At 42.3% G+C, this 14225-nt stretch overlaps 1 pseudogene; it reads left to right on the top strand.

Annotated features, from left to right (window-relative positions):
* LOC133140509 (NACHT, LRR and PYD domains-containing protein 12-like) overlaps nt 1–10930 on the top strand; it is a 195968-nt pseudogene extending 185038 nt beyond the window's left edge.
* The last annotated feature ends 3295 nt before the right edge of the window (nt 10931–14225 follow it).

Raw genomic sequence — 14225 nt, 5'->3', positions numbered from 1 at the left:
CACAGGCAAAAACAGCTGCATGTCAAGCCCTTTACTTCATAATACCATTGAACTTACTGTAAGTTATGGAAATCTAACCCACAGAAATCATATCTAACCATCTTGAACTGAAAGTACTCCATTTGATAGAAATAATATTAAACCTATTAAATTTCATTAGTGGTGGCACGGATGGTGCAGTGGGTAGCACTGCCGCCCCACAGCAAGGAGGTCCTGGGTTCGAATCCCCGTCGGCTGGGGCCTCTCTGTGCGGAGTTTGCATGTTCTCCCCGTGTCTGCGTGGGTTTCCTCCGGGGACTCCGGTTTCCTCCCACAGTCCAAAGACATGCACGGTAGGCTGATTGGAGAGTCTAAATTGCCCATAGATATGAGTGTGTGAGTGAATGGTGTGTGTGCCCTGCGATAGACTGGCGATCTGTCCAGGGTGTATTCCTGCCTTTCGCCCAATGTATGCTGGGATAGGCTCCAGCCCCCCTGCGACCCTGATCAGGATAAGCGGGTTCAGATAATGGATGGATGGATGGAATTTCATTAGTTTCAACAATGGTTTTCTCGGCAGTAACACATGTAGGAACTGAATGCAAACCCGTTTGAAAGCAACGTATTTCTTCTCTGACGTATCATTTCACAGAACTACCGTTCCCAGTGCTTGATTTTTTCCCCAGGTCGGCCACCGTTACTACTTATTTCTTACCAACACTCGTTATTGGATACAAGTACACAAGCTGTAGTTAGTTACCACAATAAGACGATTTCAGTTTTAGGCTGACTGTTTGGACGTGCGAAGATTACTACTAAAATAAAGGGAAGTTCTTATTGCCGTGTAGGGTATTAGAATCTGACAAGAGCTGACGCCTTCCGATACATTTACGGAATTTAGAATTGTGAGTGTAGCGAACTGTTTGTAAATCTGTAATTACGCAGAGCCAACTGACATAGCTAAATGACCTGCATCAGATGTGTATGATGAATACTGTTCCTATCGGGACATATAAAAGTTTATTTGAGAAGCAAAATGATGAGTTGGCGACTGGTCAGGTTTTAGCCTTCCTTGTTGCTAATGACATGAATAGAGCATTCCCAAACCTTGCAACATTGTTTCGCATTTATTTCACGATTCCTGTGAGCAGTGCGCTAGCAGAGCGCTCTTTCAGCAGGCTAAAGCTATTGATATCATACCTGCGCTCGACAATGACCGAGGAGCGTCTTTCTCAGCTTGCACTTGTCTTTATCGGGAGAAGTGAAAAGTATATTGAATATTTGTAGGCGTGATGCATGTATGGTAGGCTATGGTGGATGTTAAATTAAACTAGAGATGTGCATTTCCTCAAGAAAATGCGAAGTGTGATTGTGGCAAATCGGTGGAATATTGCTGGTACAGCAAATACAATGGTGTTTAAATATTTCCAAGCTGGTGTACAGGTGACCACTGAGTGTATTTGAGCTGTGCTAGAGGGCAGAGGCTATTGTGACATCACAGGTTTTGTTGCATCATAGGCTATTGTGACGTCAAATTGATGGACTATGTTTTATTACGTTTTTTATGGAGCAGACACGACAGACCTGTTATAGGTTTTTGCCATAACTTTTAATCCTGTCCCAGCGCCACCTAGTGGCTTCCACATTACATGTATGTATCAGGATGTATTATTTATACATATCATGACATCTCCCTTTTTTTTTTTCAACATAAAAAAAACCATGACGCAAATGCTGAACTTAAGTTACTGTAAAGCCCAGTATGACAAAAGAAAAACTCACTGTTTACCCTGCCATAACGTTTCTCAGGTTTCAAAACACATTAAGGCGTCATTACTTGTTTCACACTTATTTCAGCATTTCTTTCCACCTCTTTTTTTCTTCTGTATTGCTACTTAATTGTCCAGCTATGAACTATGAAAAAAAACGTTCAAACTTGAAAAAAGTTCATAGATCTATTACTCCTCAACAAGTCGTCTTGGCTTTGAGATGATTCTTCCACTTGCTGTTTTACCAGGGAGACCTGGAAGCTCTTTTGGGCTGACATCTCTGGTTGTTGTTTTGTTTTGAGTGTCCATTTCATGTTTGTCCTCTGTGCTGTCACAAACATTCTGTTGAGTCACATATTGGTTGTCCATTTCTTTTGGTGTGTTACTTTGTTCCTTTGATTGCATCAGAAACTTCCTGTTTCTTCTATACACCTGTCCATCAGGTGTCTGGACAATGTAAGATCTTGGCTGGTCAGAAAGTTTAGTTACCTGGGCTGGATTCCATACTCCATCTTGCCATATTCTGACATTTTCACCAACCTGAAGTTTCTGAAGTGCTTTGGAACCTTGATCAAAGTATTCCTTCTGTTTATTTTGCCTTGTCTCTAACATTTTCTGAACTGTATTGGTTACCATTTGGTGTCAACATCTGTGTTGTCATCGGAAGTCTTGTTCTCACACGCCGACCCATTAACAACTGGGCTGGTGACACTCCAATATCCTCCAAAGGTGTGCTCCTCAGATTCAGCAAAGACAGATAAGGATCTATTCCATCAGCTTTAGCCTTTTTCAGCATGAGTTTGACAGTCTGTACTCCTCTTTCAGCCATTCCATTTGACTGTGCGTGATGGTGGCTTGATGTTCTGTGAATGAACTCCCACTCTTTGGCAAACGCTTGGAATTCACGTGAGCTGAACTGTGGTCCATTATCTGAAATTAATGTCTCAGGAATTCCATGTCTGGCGAATTGTGACTTTAGATGAGTGATGACTTGCACTTCTCGTGTCTGACTTCAGCCACTCAACCTCGATGAATTTGGAATAGTAATCCACCAAGAGTAGATATTCCTACTGGTTAAAGGTGAATAGGTCGACACCTATCTTCTGCCAGGGTCTTTCAGGAACACTGTGTGGATGTAGTGGCTCTTTGGTTTGTCGTTTCTGGTGTGTACTGCACACACCACAGCTGTTCACCATCTCTGAGATACTTTGCGACATCCCAGGCCAAAAGAGTACCTCTCTCGCTCTGCATCTACAACTTTCAATGCCCAAATGACTTTCGTGAATGCGCTGTAGCATTTCCATTCTCATCGCTGCAGGAACTATGAGCCGTTCTCCTTTGAATAACATTCCATCCACAACTGAAATTTCTTCTCTGAAATTCCAATAGGCATGTACTTCTTTTGCAGCTTGGCTTTTTGTTTCTGGCCATCCATTGAGAACTGTTTCTGTGAGTTTAGTCAGTGTGACATCATTTTTTGTTTCCTTTCTGAATTCCTCTAGTTTCTCAATCGACACAGGTAAGTTGCAGATCACCATGTGCACCTGAGCTTCTATTTCTTTATCAATTGCGCCAGTCTCTGGTAAATAAGCTCTGGATAAAGCATCTGCAATGTACATCTCTTTTCCTGGCTTGTAGTGTACGTTCACATGATATTTTTGCAGTCTCATTAAGAGTCTCTGTATTCTAGCTGGAGAGCTGCTCAACAGCTTTTTCATTATCACTTGAAGTGGTTTGTGATCCGACTGCACTTCCACTTCTCTCCCATACACATACTGGTGAAAACGTTCTACTCCAAACACAATTGCCAACATCTCTTTTTCTATCTGTGCGTAACGCTGTTCAGTTTCAGTCAATGCGCGTGATGCATACGCTACTGGCTTGTCCTCTTGCAATAAGACAGCACCAAGTCCACTTTTGGATGCATCTAGTGTTACTGGGAGCTTTACATCATAGTATCTGAGCAAAGGAGCTTCAGTGAGCATTGTTTTCAACTGGTTGAATGCGTGTTGATGCTCACCTTTCCATTGCCATTCAACATCATCTCTGGTAAGTCCACGCAATGGCTCAGTATGTTGTGACATGTTTGGAATGAATTTTGCAAGGTAAGTGACCATACCTAGAAATCGTTCCACATCTTTCTTGCATTCTGGTGTTGGAATTTTCCTAATAGCCTCGATCTTGCTCTGATCTGGTTTCAAACCGTCTTTTGAGAAGATGTGACCCAGGTATTTGATTTCTTCTAGGCCTACTTTGCATTTTTCTTTATTTAGGTTGAAATTCTTGGCTCTTGCTCTCTCCAGCACTTGTCTCAATCTGCTATCATGCAGGTCTTTTGTCTCACCCCAAATCAAAATGTCATCGATGTACGTCTCAACACCTTCAATTCCTTCAAACAGCTGTCTCACCGTCCTGTGGAACACTTCTGGTGCAGAATTAATTCCAAATGCGAGTCTGAGGAATCTATAACGACCAAAAGGAGTGTTGAACGTACAAAGGTGAGAGCTGGCTTCGTCTAGTTTCAGTTGCCAAAACCCTGAACTTGCATCCAGCACTGCTGTACAAGTATTTTGCTTTTGAGAGTCTGCAAGTTATTTCCTCTACCGTTGGTAGTTGGTAGTGTTCCCTCATTACTGCTGTGTTGAGATCACGAGGATCTAAGCAGATTCTTAATTTCCCATTTGCTTTTTCAACAATTACTATGGGGTTGACCCACTGGGTGGGCTCTTCGATCTTTGTTATCACTTTCATTTTTTCCATCCTGTTCAGTTCTGTTCTAAGTTTTTCTCTCAAAGTGACAGGAATTTTCCTAGGTGGATGGACTCTTGCATCAATTCGAATGGTGTGTTCTCCCTCCAGGCAACCTATGCCCTCAAACACATCAGCATACTCTTGGAAGATATCCATTTTGTCACTTTTATTCAGTGCCATCTGATTGTACGACAATGAATTCCAGAACAAATGCTTTCTTTTTGTATTTCACTGTCCAGCTGCACTTTCCTTTCACAGGTATTTTGTATCCAGTGTATGTTGAAAGGTTCATGTCTGTGGGTCTGAGTATGTTCTTTTTGCCTTTGAAATTGTACTTACCTCTAGGGTCTTTCAGCGAACTTATCCCTGGTTATGGGTATGCACTTTGTTGTACGTCGCTCTGGATAAGAGCGTCTGCCAAATGCCAATAATGTAATGTAATGTAATGCCTATTCTTTGTAGTAAACTGTAAGGAATGACATTGGCTTGTGCACCAGTATCAAGTTTGAATTTTACATGTTTGTGCTCCAACTTTAGGTCGACAGTCCATTCATCTGTCTGTGTCTTTGCATGCACTACACCTACGGTTCATTTTCTCGCAGTTCTTACATTGTTTGCCATAAGCAGGGCATTTACGTGATGCATGCTCAATTCCACATCGTTTGCAATCAAACGTGTTTGCATTGTCTTTCTTACTCACTTTCGTTTTATTGTGTTGGTCCTTTTTTCGTGTCTGCTTATGTTTTACTGCATCCACATGCTTGCTTTCACGTGCAGAGGCTTGTGGGCTGTGATCCTCGTCATTCATTTGTTTACTTTGTGCTTTTGTCGTTTCTGAAGCAAGGCACAGCTGCGTAGCCTTTTCGAGAGTAATGTCTACTTCTCTTAGCATTCTCTCTCTCATTGTATCAGACGTGATTCCACAGACAACCCGATCTCTGATAAGGGATTCTCGCAACTGTCCGAATTCACATGACTTTGCCTTTAGCTTTAGCTCCGTAATGTACTGGCTAATGGACATGTCCCCTTGCACACACGTGAAAAACTTGTATGTAGCGTTCATACGTAATGTGCTTTTTTGGGTTACAGTATTCTTCAGATTTTTCCATTATATCCGGCAATTTATGTTTATCGTCGTCTGCTTCGAACGTGAAGGTATTGTACACTGCAACTGCCTCTTCTCCGGCAACATGAAGAAATAGTGAGGACTGTACCTTAGCTGGCTTGCTAGCGCCTCTGGTCGCTGCTAAATACAGCTCAAACCTTTGTCGAAACCTCCTCCAGTTTTCTGACAGGTTCCCGTGCAGTAGATCAAGTCCAGCAGGTGGCTTAAGTCCTTCCATGGTTGCAATACTGTTTTTTGTCTTAGTTCTTTACTTCTGACACCATGTTTTATTACGTTTTTTATGGAGCAGACACGACAGACCTGCTATAGGTTTTTGCCATAACTTTTAATCCTGTCCCAGCGCCACCTAGTGGCTTCCACATTACATGTATGTATCAGGATGTATTATTTATACATATCATGACATCTCCCTTTTTTTTTTTTCAACATAAAAAAAACCATGACGCAAATGCTGAACTTAAGTTACTGTAAAGCCCAGTATGACAAAAGAAAAACTCACTGTTTACCCTGCCATAACATTTCTCAGGTTTCAAAACACATTAAGGCGTCATTACTTATTTCACACTTATTTCAGCATTTCTTTCCACCTTTTTTTTTCTGTATTGCTACTTAATTGTCCAGCTATGAACTATGAAAAAAAACGTTCAAACTTGAAAAAAGTTCATAGATCTATTACTCCTCAACAAGTCGTCTTGGCTTTGAGATGATTCTTCCACTTGCTGTTTTACCAGGGAGACCTGGAAGCTCTTTTGGGCTGACATCTCTGGTTGTTGTTTTGTTTTGAGTGTCCATTTCATGTTTGTCCTCTGTGCTGTCACAAACATTCTGTTGAGTCACATATTGGTTGTCCATTTCTTTTGGTGTGTTACTTTGTTCCTTTGATTGCATCAGAAACTTCCTGTTTCTTCTATACACCTGTCCATCAGGTGTCTGGACAACGTAAGATCTTGGCTGGTCAGAAAGTTTAGTTACCTGGGCTGGATTCCATACTCCATCTTGCCATATTCTGACATTTTCACCAACCTGAAGTTTCTGAAGTGCTTTGGATCCTTGATCAAAGTATTCCTTCTGTTTATTTTGCCTTGTCTCTAACATTTTCTGAACTGTATTGGTTACCATTTGGTGTCAACATCTGTGTTGTCATCGGAAGTCTTGTTCTCACACGCCGACCCATTAACAACTGGGCTGGTGACACTCCAATATCCTCCAAAGGTGTGCTCCTCAGATTCAGCAAAGACAGATAAGGATCTATTCCATCAGCTTTAGCCTTTTTCAGCATGAGTTTGACAGTCTGTACTCCTCTTTCAGCCATTCCATTTGGTAAGTCCACGCAATGGCTCAGTATGTTGTGACATGTTTGGAATGAATTTTGCAAGGTAAGTGACCATACCTAGAAATCGTTCCACATCTTTCTTGCATTCTGGTGTTGGAATTTTCCTAATAGCCTCGATCTTGCTCTGATCTGGTTTCAAACCGTCTTTTGAGAAGATGTGACCCAGGTATTTGATTTCTTCTAGGCCTACTTTGCATTTTTCTTTATTTAGGTTGAAATTCTTGGCTCTTGCTCTCTCCAGCACTTGTCTCAATCTGCTATCATGCAGGTCTTTTGTCTCACCCCAAATCAAAATGTCATCGATGTACGTCTCAACGCCTTCAATTCCTTCAAACAGCTGTCTCACCGTCCTGTGGAACACTTCTGGTGCAGAATTAATTCCAAATGCGAGTCTGAGGAATCTATAACGACCAAAAGGAGTGTTGAACGTACAAAGGTGAGAGCTGGCTTCGTCTAGTTTCAGTTGCCAAAACCCTGAACTTGCATCCAGCACTGCTGTACAAGTATTTGCTTTTGAGAGTCTGCAAGTTATTTCCTCTACCGTTGGTAGTTGGTAGTGTTCCCTCATTACTGCTGTGTTGAGATCACGAGGATCTAAGCGGATTCTTAATTTCCCATTTGTTTTTTCAACAATTACTATGGGGTTGACCCACTGGGTGGGCTCTTCGATCTTTGTTATCACTTTCATTTTTTCCATCCTGTTCAGTTCAGTTCTTCAAGTTTTTCTCTCAAAGTGACAGGAATTTTCCTAGGTGGATGGACTCTTGCATCAATTCGAATGGTGTGTTCTCCCTCCAGGCAACCTATGCCCTCAAACACATCAGCATACTCTTGGAAGATATCCATTTTGTCACTTTTATTCAGTGCCATCTGATTGTACGACAATGAATTCCAGAACAAATGCTTTCTTTTTGTATTTCACTGTCCAGCTGCACTTTCCTTTCACAGGTATTTTGTCTCCAGTGTATGTTGAAAGGTTCATGTCTGTGGGTCTGAGTATGTTCTTTTTGCCTATTCTTTGTAGTAAACTGTAAGGAATGACATTGGCTTGTGCACCAGTATCAAGTTTGAATTTTACATGTTTGTGCTCCAACTTTAGGTCGACAGTCCATTCATCTGTCTGTGTCTTTGCGTGCACTACACCTACGAACAGACTTGCTTGCTGATCTGTGACGTCATCGTCAACCGCGTGCACTTTCCTCGATCTACACATGTTGGCAAAGTGGTTCATTTTCTCGCAGTTCTTACATTGTTTGCCATAAGCAGGGCATTTACGTGATGCATGCTCAATTCCACATCGTTTGCAATCAAACGTGTTTGCTTTGTCTTTCTCACTCACTTTCGTTTTATTGTGTTGGTCCTTTTTTCGTGTCTGCTTATGTTTTGCTGCATCCACATGCTTGCTTTCACGTGCAGAGGCTTGTGGGCTGTGATCCTCGTCATGCATTTGTTTAATTTGTGCTTTTGTCGTTTCTGAAGCAAGGCACAGCTGCGTAGCCTTTTCGAGAGTAATGTCTACTTCTCTTAGCATTCTCTCTCTCATTGTATCAGACGTGATTCCACAGACAACCCGATCTCTGATAAGGGATTCTCGCAACTGTCCGAATTCACATGGCTTTGCCTTTAGCTTTAGCTCCGTAATGTACTGGCTAATGGACATGTCCCCTTGCACACACGTGAAAAACTTGTAGCGTTCATACGTAATGTGCTTTTTTGGGTTACAGTATTCTTCAGATTTTTCCATTATATCCGGCAATTTATGTTTATCGTCGTCTGCTTCGAACGTGAAGGTATTGTACACTGCAACTGCCTCTTCTCCGGCAACATGAAGAAATAGTGAGGACTGTACCTTAGCTGGCTTGCTAGCGCCTCTGGTCGCTGCTAAATACAGCTCAAACCTTTGTCGAAACCTCCTCCAGTTTTCTGACAGGTTCCCGTGCAGTAGATCAAGTCCAGCAGGTGGCTTAAGTCCTTCCATGGTTGCAATACTGTTTTTTGTCTTAGTTCTTTACTTCTGACACCATGTTTTATTACGTTTTTTATGGAGCAGACACGACAGACCTGTTATAGGTTTTTGCCGTAACTTTTAATCCTGTCCCAGCGCCACCTAGTGGCTTCCACATTACATGTATGTATCAGGATGTATTATTTATACATATCATGACAGACTACAGATGAAATCAGAATGTTTGTAAACAAAGTTCGCCAAGATACTTCCGGGTGCCCAAGCGACTGAACCAGAGCTGTGTAACATGTAAAAGAAATGTATCTTTTATGTCATGCTTTGTAAACTAGTTCAGGTTATATTAATCTGACGTTACTGTAAGGTGTGTGATGCACACAGCTCTGTTAGTTTATATGTGCTGTAAGGTGTGTGACACACACAGCTCTGTTAGTTTATATGTGCTGTAAGGTGTGTGACACACACAGCTCTGTTAGTTTATGTGAATGTGCTGTAAGGTGTGTGACACACACAGCTCTGTTAGTTTATGTGAATGTGCTGTAAGGTGTGTGACACACACAGCTCTGTTAGTTTATATGAATGTGCTGTAAGGTGTGTGACACACAGCTCTGTTAGTTGATGTGAATGTGCTGTAAGGTGTGTGTGTTCTTCTCTGCAGGCTGTCAGGCTGTAGAGTCACACAGAGAGGCTGTGATTCTCTGGCTTCAGCTCTGTGTTCAAACCCCTCACACCTGAGAGAGCTGGACCTGAGATACAATCACCCAGGAGACTCAGGAGTGAGAGCGCTGTCTGCTGCTCAACTGGACACACTCACACTGCTGTAAGTACACACACGCACACACACACACACACACACACACTGCTCTAAGTACACACACACACACACACACACACTGCTCTAAGTACACACACACACACACACACACACACTGCTCTAAGTACACACACACACACACACACACACACTGCTGTAAGTACACACACACACCACACACACACACTGTTCTGTGTTTCTTACAGTGTGGAACATGGAGGAGCGAACAGGATCAAACCAGGACCCCGGAAATGTGAGTCATGCAGAACACTTTCTATAGATACACACTGTACTGTGTATGTGCGTGTGCGTGCGTGTGTGTCTGCATTTGTGAGTGTATGTGTATGTGTGTGTGTGTGTGTGTGTGTACTTACAGCAGTGTGTATGTGTGCGTGTGCTTGCGTGTGCGTGGGTGTGTGTGTGTGTGTGTGTGTCTGTCTGAGAGAGACTTTACCAAAACATCTCTCACACACTTAATGAGGTGAATATTAAAAATGATAATTAATCTCAGTAATATCTCTGATGTGCAGACGGCTGTTGGCTCACACTGGATCCAAACACAGCACACAGAGAGCTGTCTCTGTCTGAGGGGAACAGGAAGGTGACACACACATGGGGGAGAGAGGAGCCATATCCTGATCATCCAGAGAGATTTGAGTCTGTGCACCAGGTTATGTGCAGAGAGAGTGTGTGTGAGCGCTGTTACTGGGAGGCTGAGTACAGTGTGTCTGAGGGGGGAGAGGTTTCTATAGCAGTGACATATAAAGGAATCAGCAGGAAAGGAGAGGCTGCTGACTGTAGGTTTGGATGGAATAAAAACTCCTGGAGTCTGATGTGCCGTAAACACAGTTACTCTGTCTGTCACAATTATAACCCCACACATCTACCTGCCCCTGCCCCCCCGTACCGCAGAGCAGGAGTGTGTGATGATGGTGCTGGTACAGGAGTGTGTGTGTACAGGGTAGGAGTATGTGTGGACCGTCCGGCTGGCACTCTGTCCTTCTACAACATCTCTGGCTCTGACACACTGACCCTCCTGCACACATTCCACATACACTTCACTCAACACACACCCCTCTGTGCTGGGTTTAGAGTGTGGCAGGGCTCCTCAATGTCCCTCTGCCAACTGGAGTAGACATACACACACACACACACCTCCACCCCACACATGTGCACACTCTCATGCACTCACTCTCACACACACGCACACACACACCTCCACCACACCCACACACACACACACACACCCGTCTGTCCTGGGTTTGGAGTGTATGACATGTTTTTTTATGAAATATTTTTGTCGCTTTTCCTCCTCGTCCCTTTTACGTGGGTGAAGTTGTTTTGGCAGCAATGATGTTGAAGAAGCACTCAGAGTCAATGCAATTGCAATTTGTTCATTGCAAATCTTTAGTTTAAAATAAAACAGATTAACCTCGGACTCAGGCAAATTCTTCACCTGTTACACTGACTTATTCACTTATTCTCAATTCTAACCATTTCAGAGTTTTAATAAAAGCATTTAAATCAAACTTCATCATTATTCTAAACATTCCTGGTTTTCAATAAGAGCATTTTGATCAAACTTCAACAGACACTTCAGTGTCCCTCTGCCAACTGGAGTAGACACACACATACACGTTTCTTTTTTTTATATTTTAATAAAATCATATTGTATATAGATGTATTTATATACATTAGATGATTAAACATGAGTATAAGATTAAGAGTGTGATTCTTGTGAAAGATGGTAAAAGGCTTTTGAGGTAATAATTCTGTCTCCTGTATCTGCATCTTTGTATAAAAGAAGCCAGTGGCAAACTTCTCAAGTTAACTGCATTTTACTAGTTTTTACAGTCGATTTAATTTATTTTCACAAGAGTTCCATTGTGTAAAGTCATTAATGTGAACAGTAATGGATTGAGTTTCCTTATTTACTGTGTTATGATTGCTTTGTTTGAACCTGTTCCTGTAAACTCTGTATGTGACTAAACCTGAATTATAAAAACATTTAACATATTGCTGTTATTTATTACTGCATGGACTCCTGTGCTAGTAGTACTTATTTCATATTTTGTATGGGATCATGTTTGGGCTCAATATGAGCAGTGTTATGTTCCTGTTATCTGTCTGTTAGTTTATCAGTGTTTATTATCGTTATTCTTGTAATTTATTCTTTTTCATATTCATGTCTGGTGTTCTGTCATTAGTCTTTGTGCCCATCTTCCCCTGTGATGTCTGAGTCTGAATGTTTACAATTCGGGTGTTTACGGTAGTTCTGGGGTTCAACCTTCCTTCCAATCTTGCATTCCTTACATTATTCTCACTACCAACTTCTAATTTAGATATTGTACAGTACTAATAATATTAATACACTTACTGTCTGTCCAACAAACTTACAATCACTTAATTAGGGTAGTTTAGATTTAATCACATAACTAACTTACAAACGCATCTCCAGTTTCAATTCTGTTCTGTAACTCTGCCTCCCTATTCTATCACTGATTACTTGCTTAGTTTCAGCGAAGTATTCGCACCTGTCTCTCCTGATTCTGTGCAATTGTCTACTCCCTAGTCCGGAGCCATTTGTAGTACATGTGTGTCTTTGTGAATCCAGTCCGTGTTTTTGTTTCCCCCTTGTTATTGTATCATTACCCTTTCATGTGTCTCACCTGATGTTTATTTGTCAGATCACCCTCACTCCCATGCCCCGCCCAGTTTGTCTCATTCCCCTGTGTATTTATACCTGTCCTTCTCAGTTGCACCTTGCTAGTTTGTCGAGTCCCGAGCCCTTGAATTCGTCCCCCCCAGTTCTAGCCCCCTTGTTCCCGAGGCCTTGCCCTTGTGGCATTCTGTCTTGTTTTGTTGATTTTTGTATGTGTATTTCTGTTCATGACCCCTGCCTGCTTTTTCAACTCTTCTTTTGGATCAGCCTTTGTACTTTTGCCTGTGTGGACTGACCCCCTGGTTTTTGAACTTTGCCTGTTTGTGAATACGCTCTGTCTGCCCCGTCCTCTGCCATTAAACCTGCCATTTTCTACACCCCTATGTCTGCTTCTGGTTCTTCTGTCCCCTCCAGCATGACAAGTAGATCAGGATGGGGCTAAAATCTGCAGTTTACTTAATGACATTCATCTACAGTAGTGTAAATTAACTCCAGTATAAGATGCACAAGTTATTGCTTCTATTACTGCAGTGTAACCACTAGTCAATACATTTTGGACAGTCACTGCTTGTCTACTGAGCAGGTATGTTTGGTCGCTCAGAAATGCTTTTCCTGTAGGTTTGAACCTGGATCTGCTGCACATCAATTGAATGGCTTAGACCTCTAAGCCAAAATCAAGGCATGACATCCAGTCTGAGATGTTCCTGAGACCCTACAGTTCTCATTTTTTCAGACTCATTCCTAGTACCTGTAGTCACGCAATGCAGATTCATTACAGTATTTTACAATTTTACTTTACTTTACAATTCGCTTTAACTAGTGAGTCAGTTCTCTCTCGCAGGGCAGAATGCTGCAAGCAGGGCAGCCTATGTCATCAGCTGGAGTGATTCAATTTAATTGGTCGCCTGCTTCAACTGCATGTCCTAAGAGCCAATCAGATAAAGCCCTGCTTCCAATTATCTGTCCCATAGGTCCCCAGGGCCCTGAGCACCCACATGATCGACCCCTCTGCTGAAGGGGCCCCAGGGGGGCAGCAGAGCTGGCCTTCTGGATGAGTTTGAGCCTCTTTGTGTCCCTGGAGTGGAGGCTCCCAGCCCAGTACACACAGCTGTAGAACAGGACACCTGTTCAGCCACAATCATTTGCTAGAACATGGCCAGCATCCTGCCAATCAAATGACACCTCCATCTTCATACTAAATTCATTAAAAAACTAAACCATGCGCCATACCAGAAACTGGCAATGGCCAAAAGTACTACTATCAGATCTGTGGGTCGTGTTGGAATACTGGAAACAACCCGACTAGCCAGTCGCACGACTCGCTCCAGTTTGGTCTGGTCTTGTGCTCTCATGTTTCAAAACAAACTTATGAGGCCAAACCATTAGATACTTCAGAGAACCAATTCATAAAATGGTTCCATTATAGTCTCCTTAAAAAAAAAAAAACGCTGTTGACATTCGCTGTATTTTGACTGTGCAGGTGAATTTCAGTTGGTTACGATCTGCAGCCCAAGGTACTTGTACACAGTCACCCTCTCCTCTGGTTCCCCTCTAATGGCTGTGGTGGGTAAACTGTTTACTTACAACGCCATTATTGAAAAGCTCCCGTCCTGTTCCTTATTATCTTCTAATCCCTCTCATTATCAGCTTCATTCCAGCAAACTGTTACTTTTTAAAGTCCCCCGACCTTGTATACATGTCAGGACCCTCTTGAAAAAGAGATGTGAATCTCGATGGGCTTTCCTGGTAAGATAAAGGTTAATAATCAGCAGGGCCTCTTCATAAACTGATCGCCATACCCTGCCCTACAGTCATTAGTGTACAGGAC

Source organism: Conger conger, chromosome 11 (assembly GCF_963514075.1).
Source record: "Conger conger chromosome 11, fConCon1.1, whole genome shotgun sequence".
Lineage (NCBI taxonomy): Eukaryota > Metazoa > Chordata > Actinopteri > Anguilliformes > Congridae > Conger > Conger conger.
The sequence above is the reverse complement of the archived record's forward strand: the minus strand, read 5'-3'. Positions and strand labels throughout refer to the sequence as shown.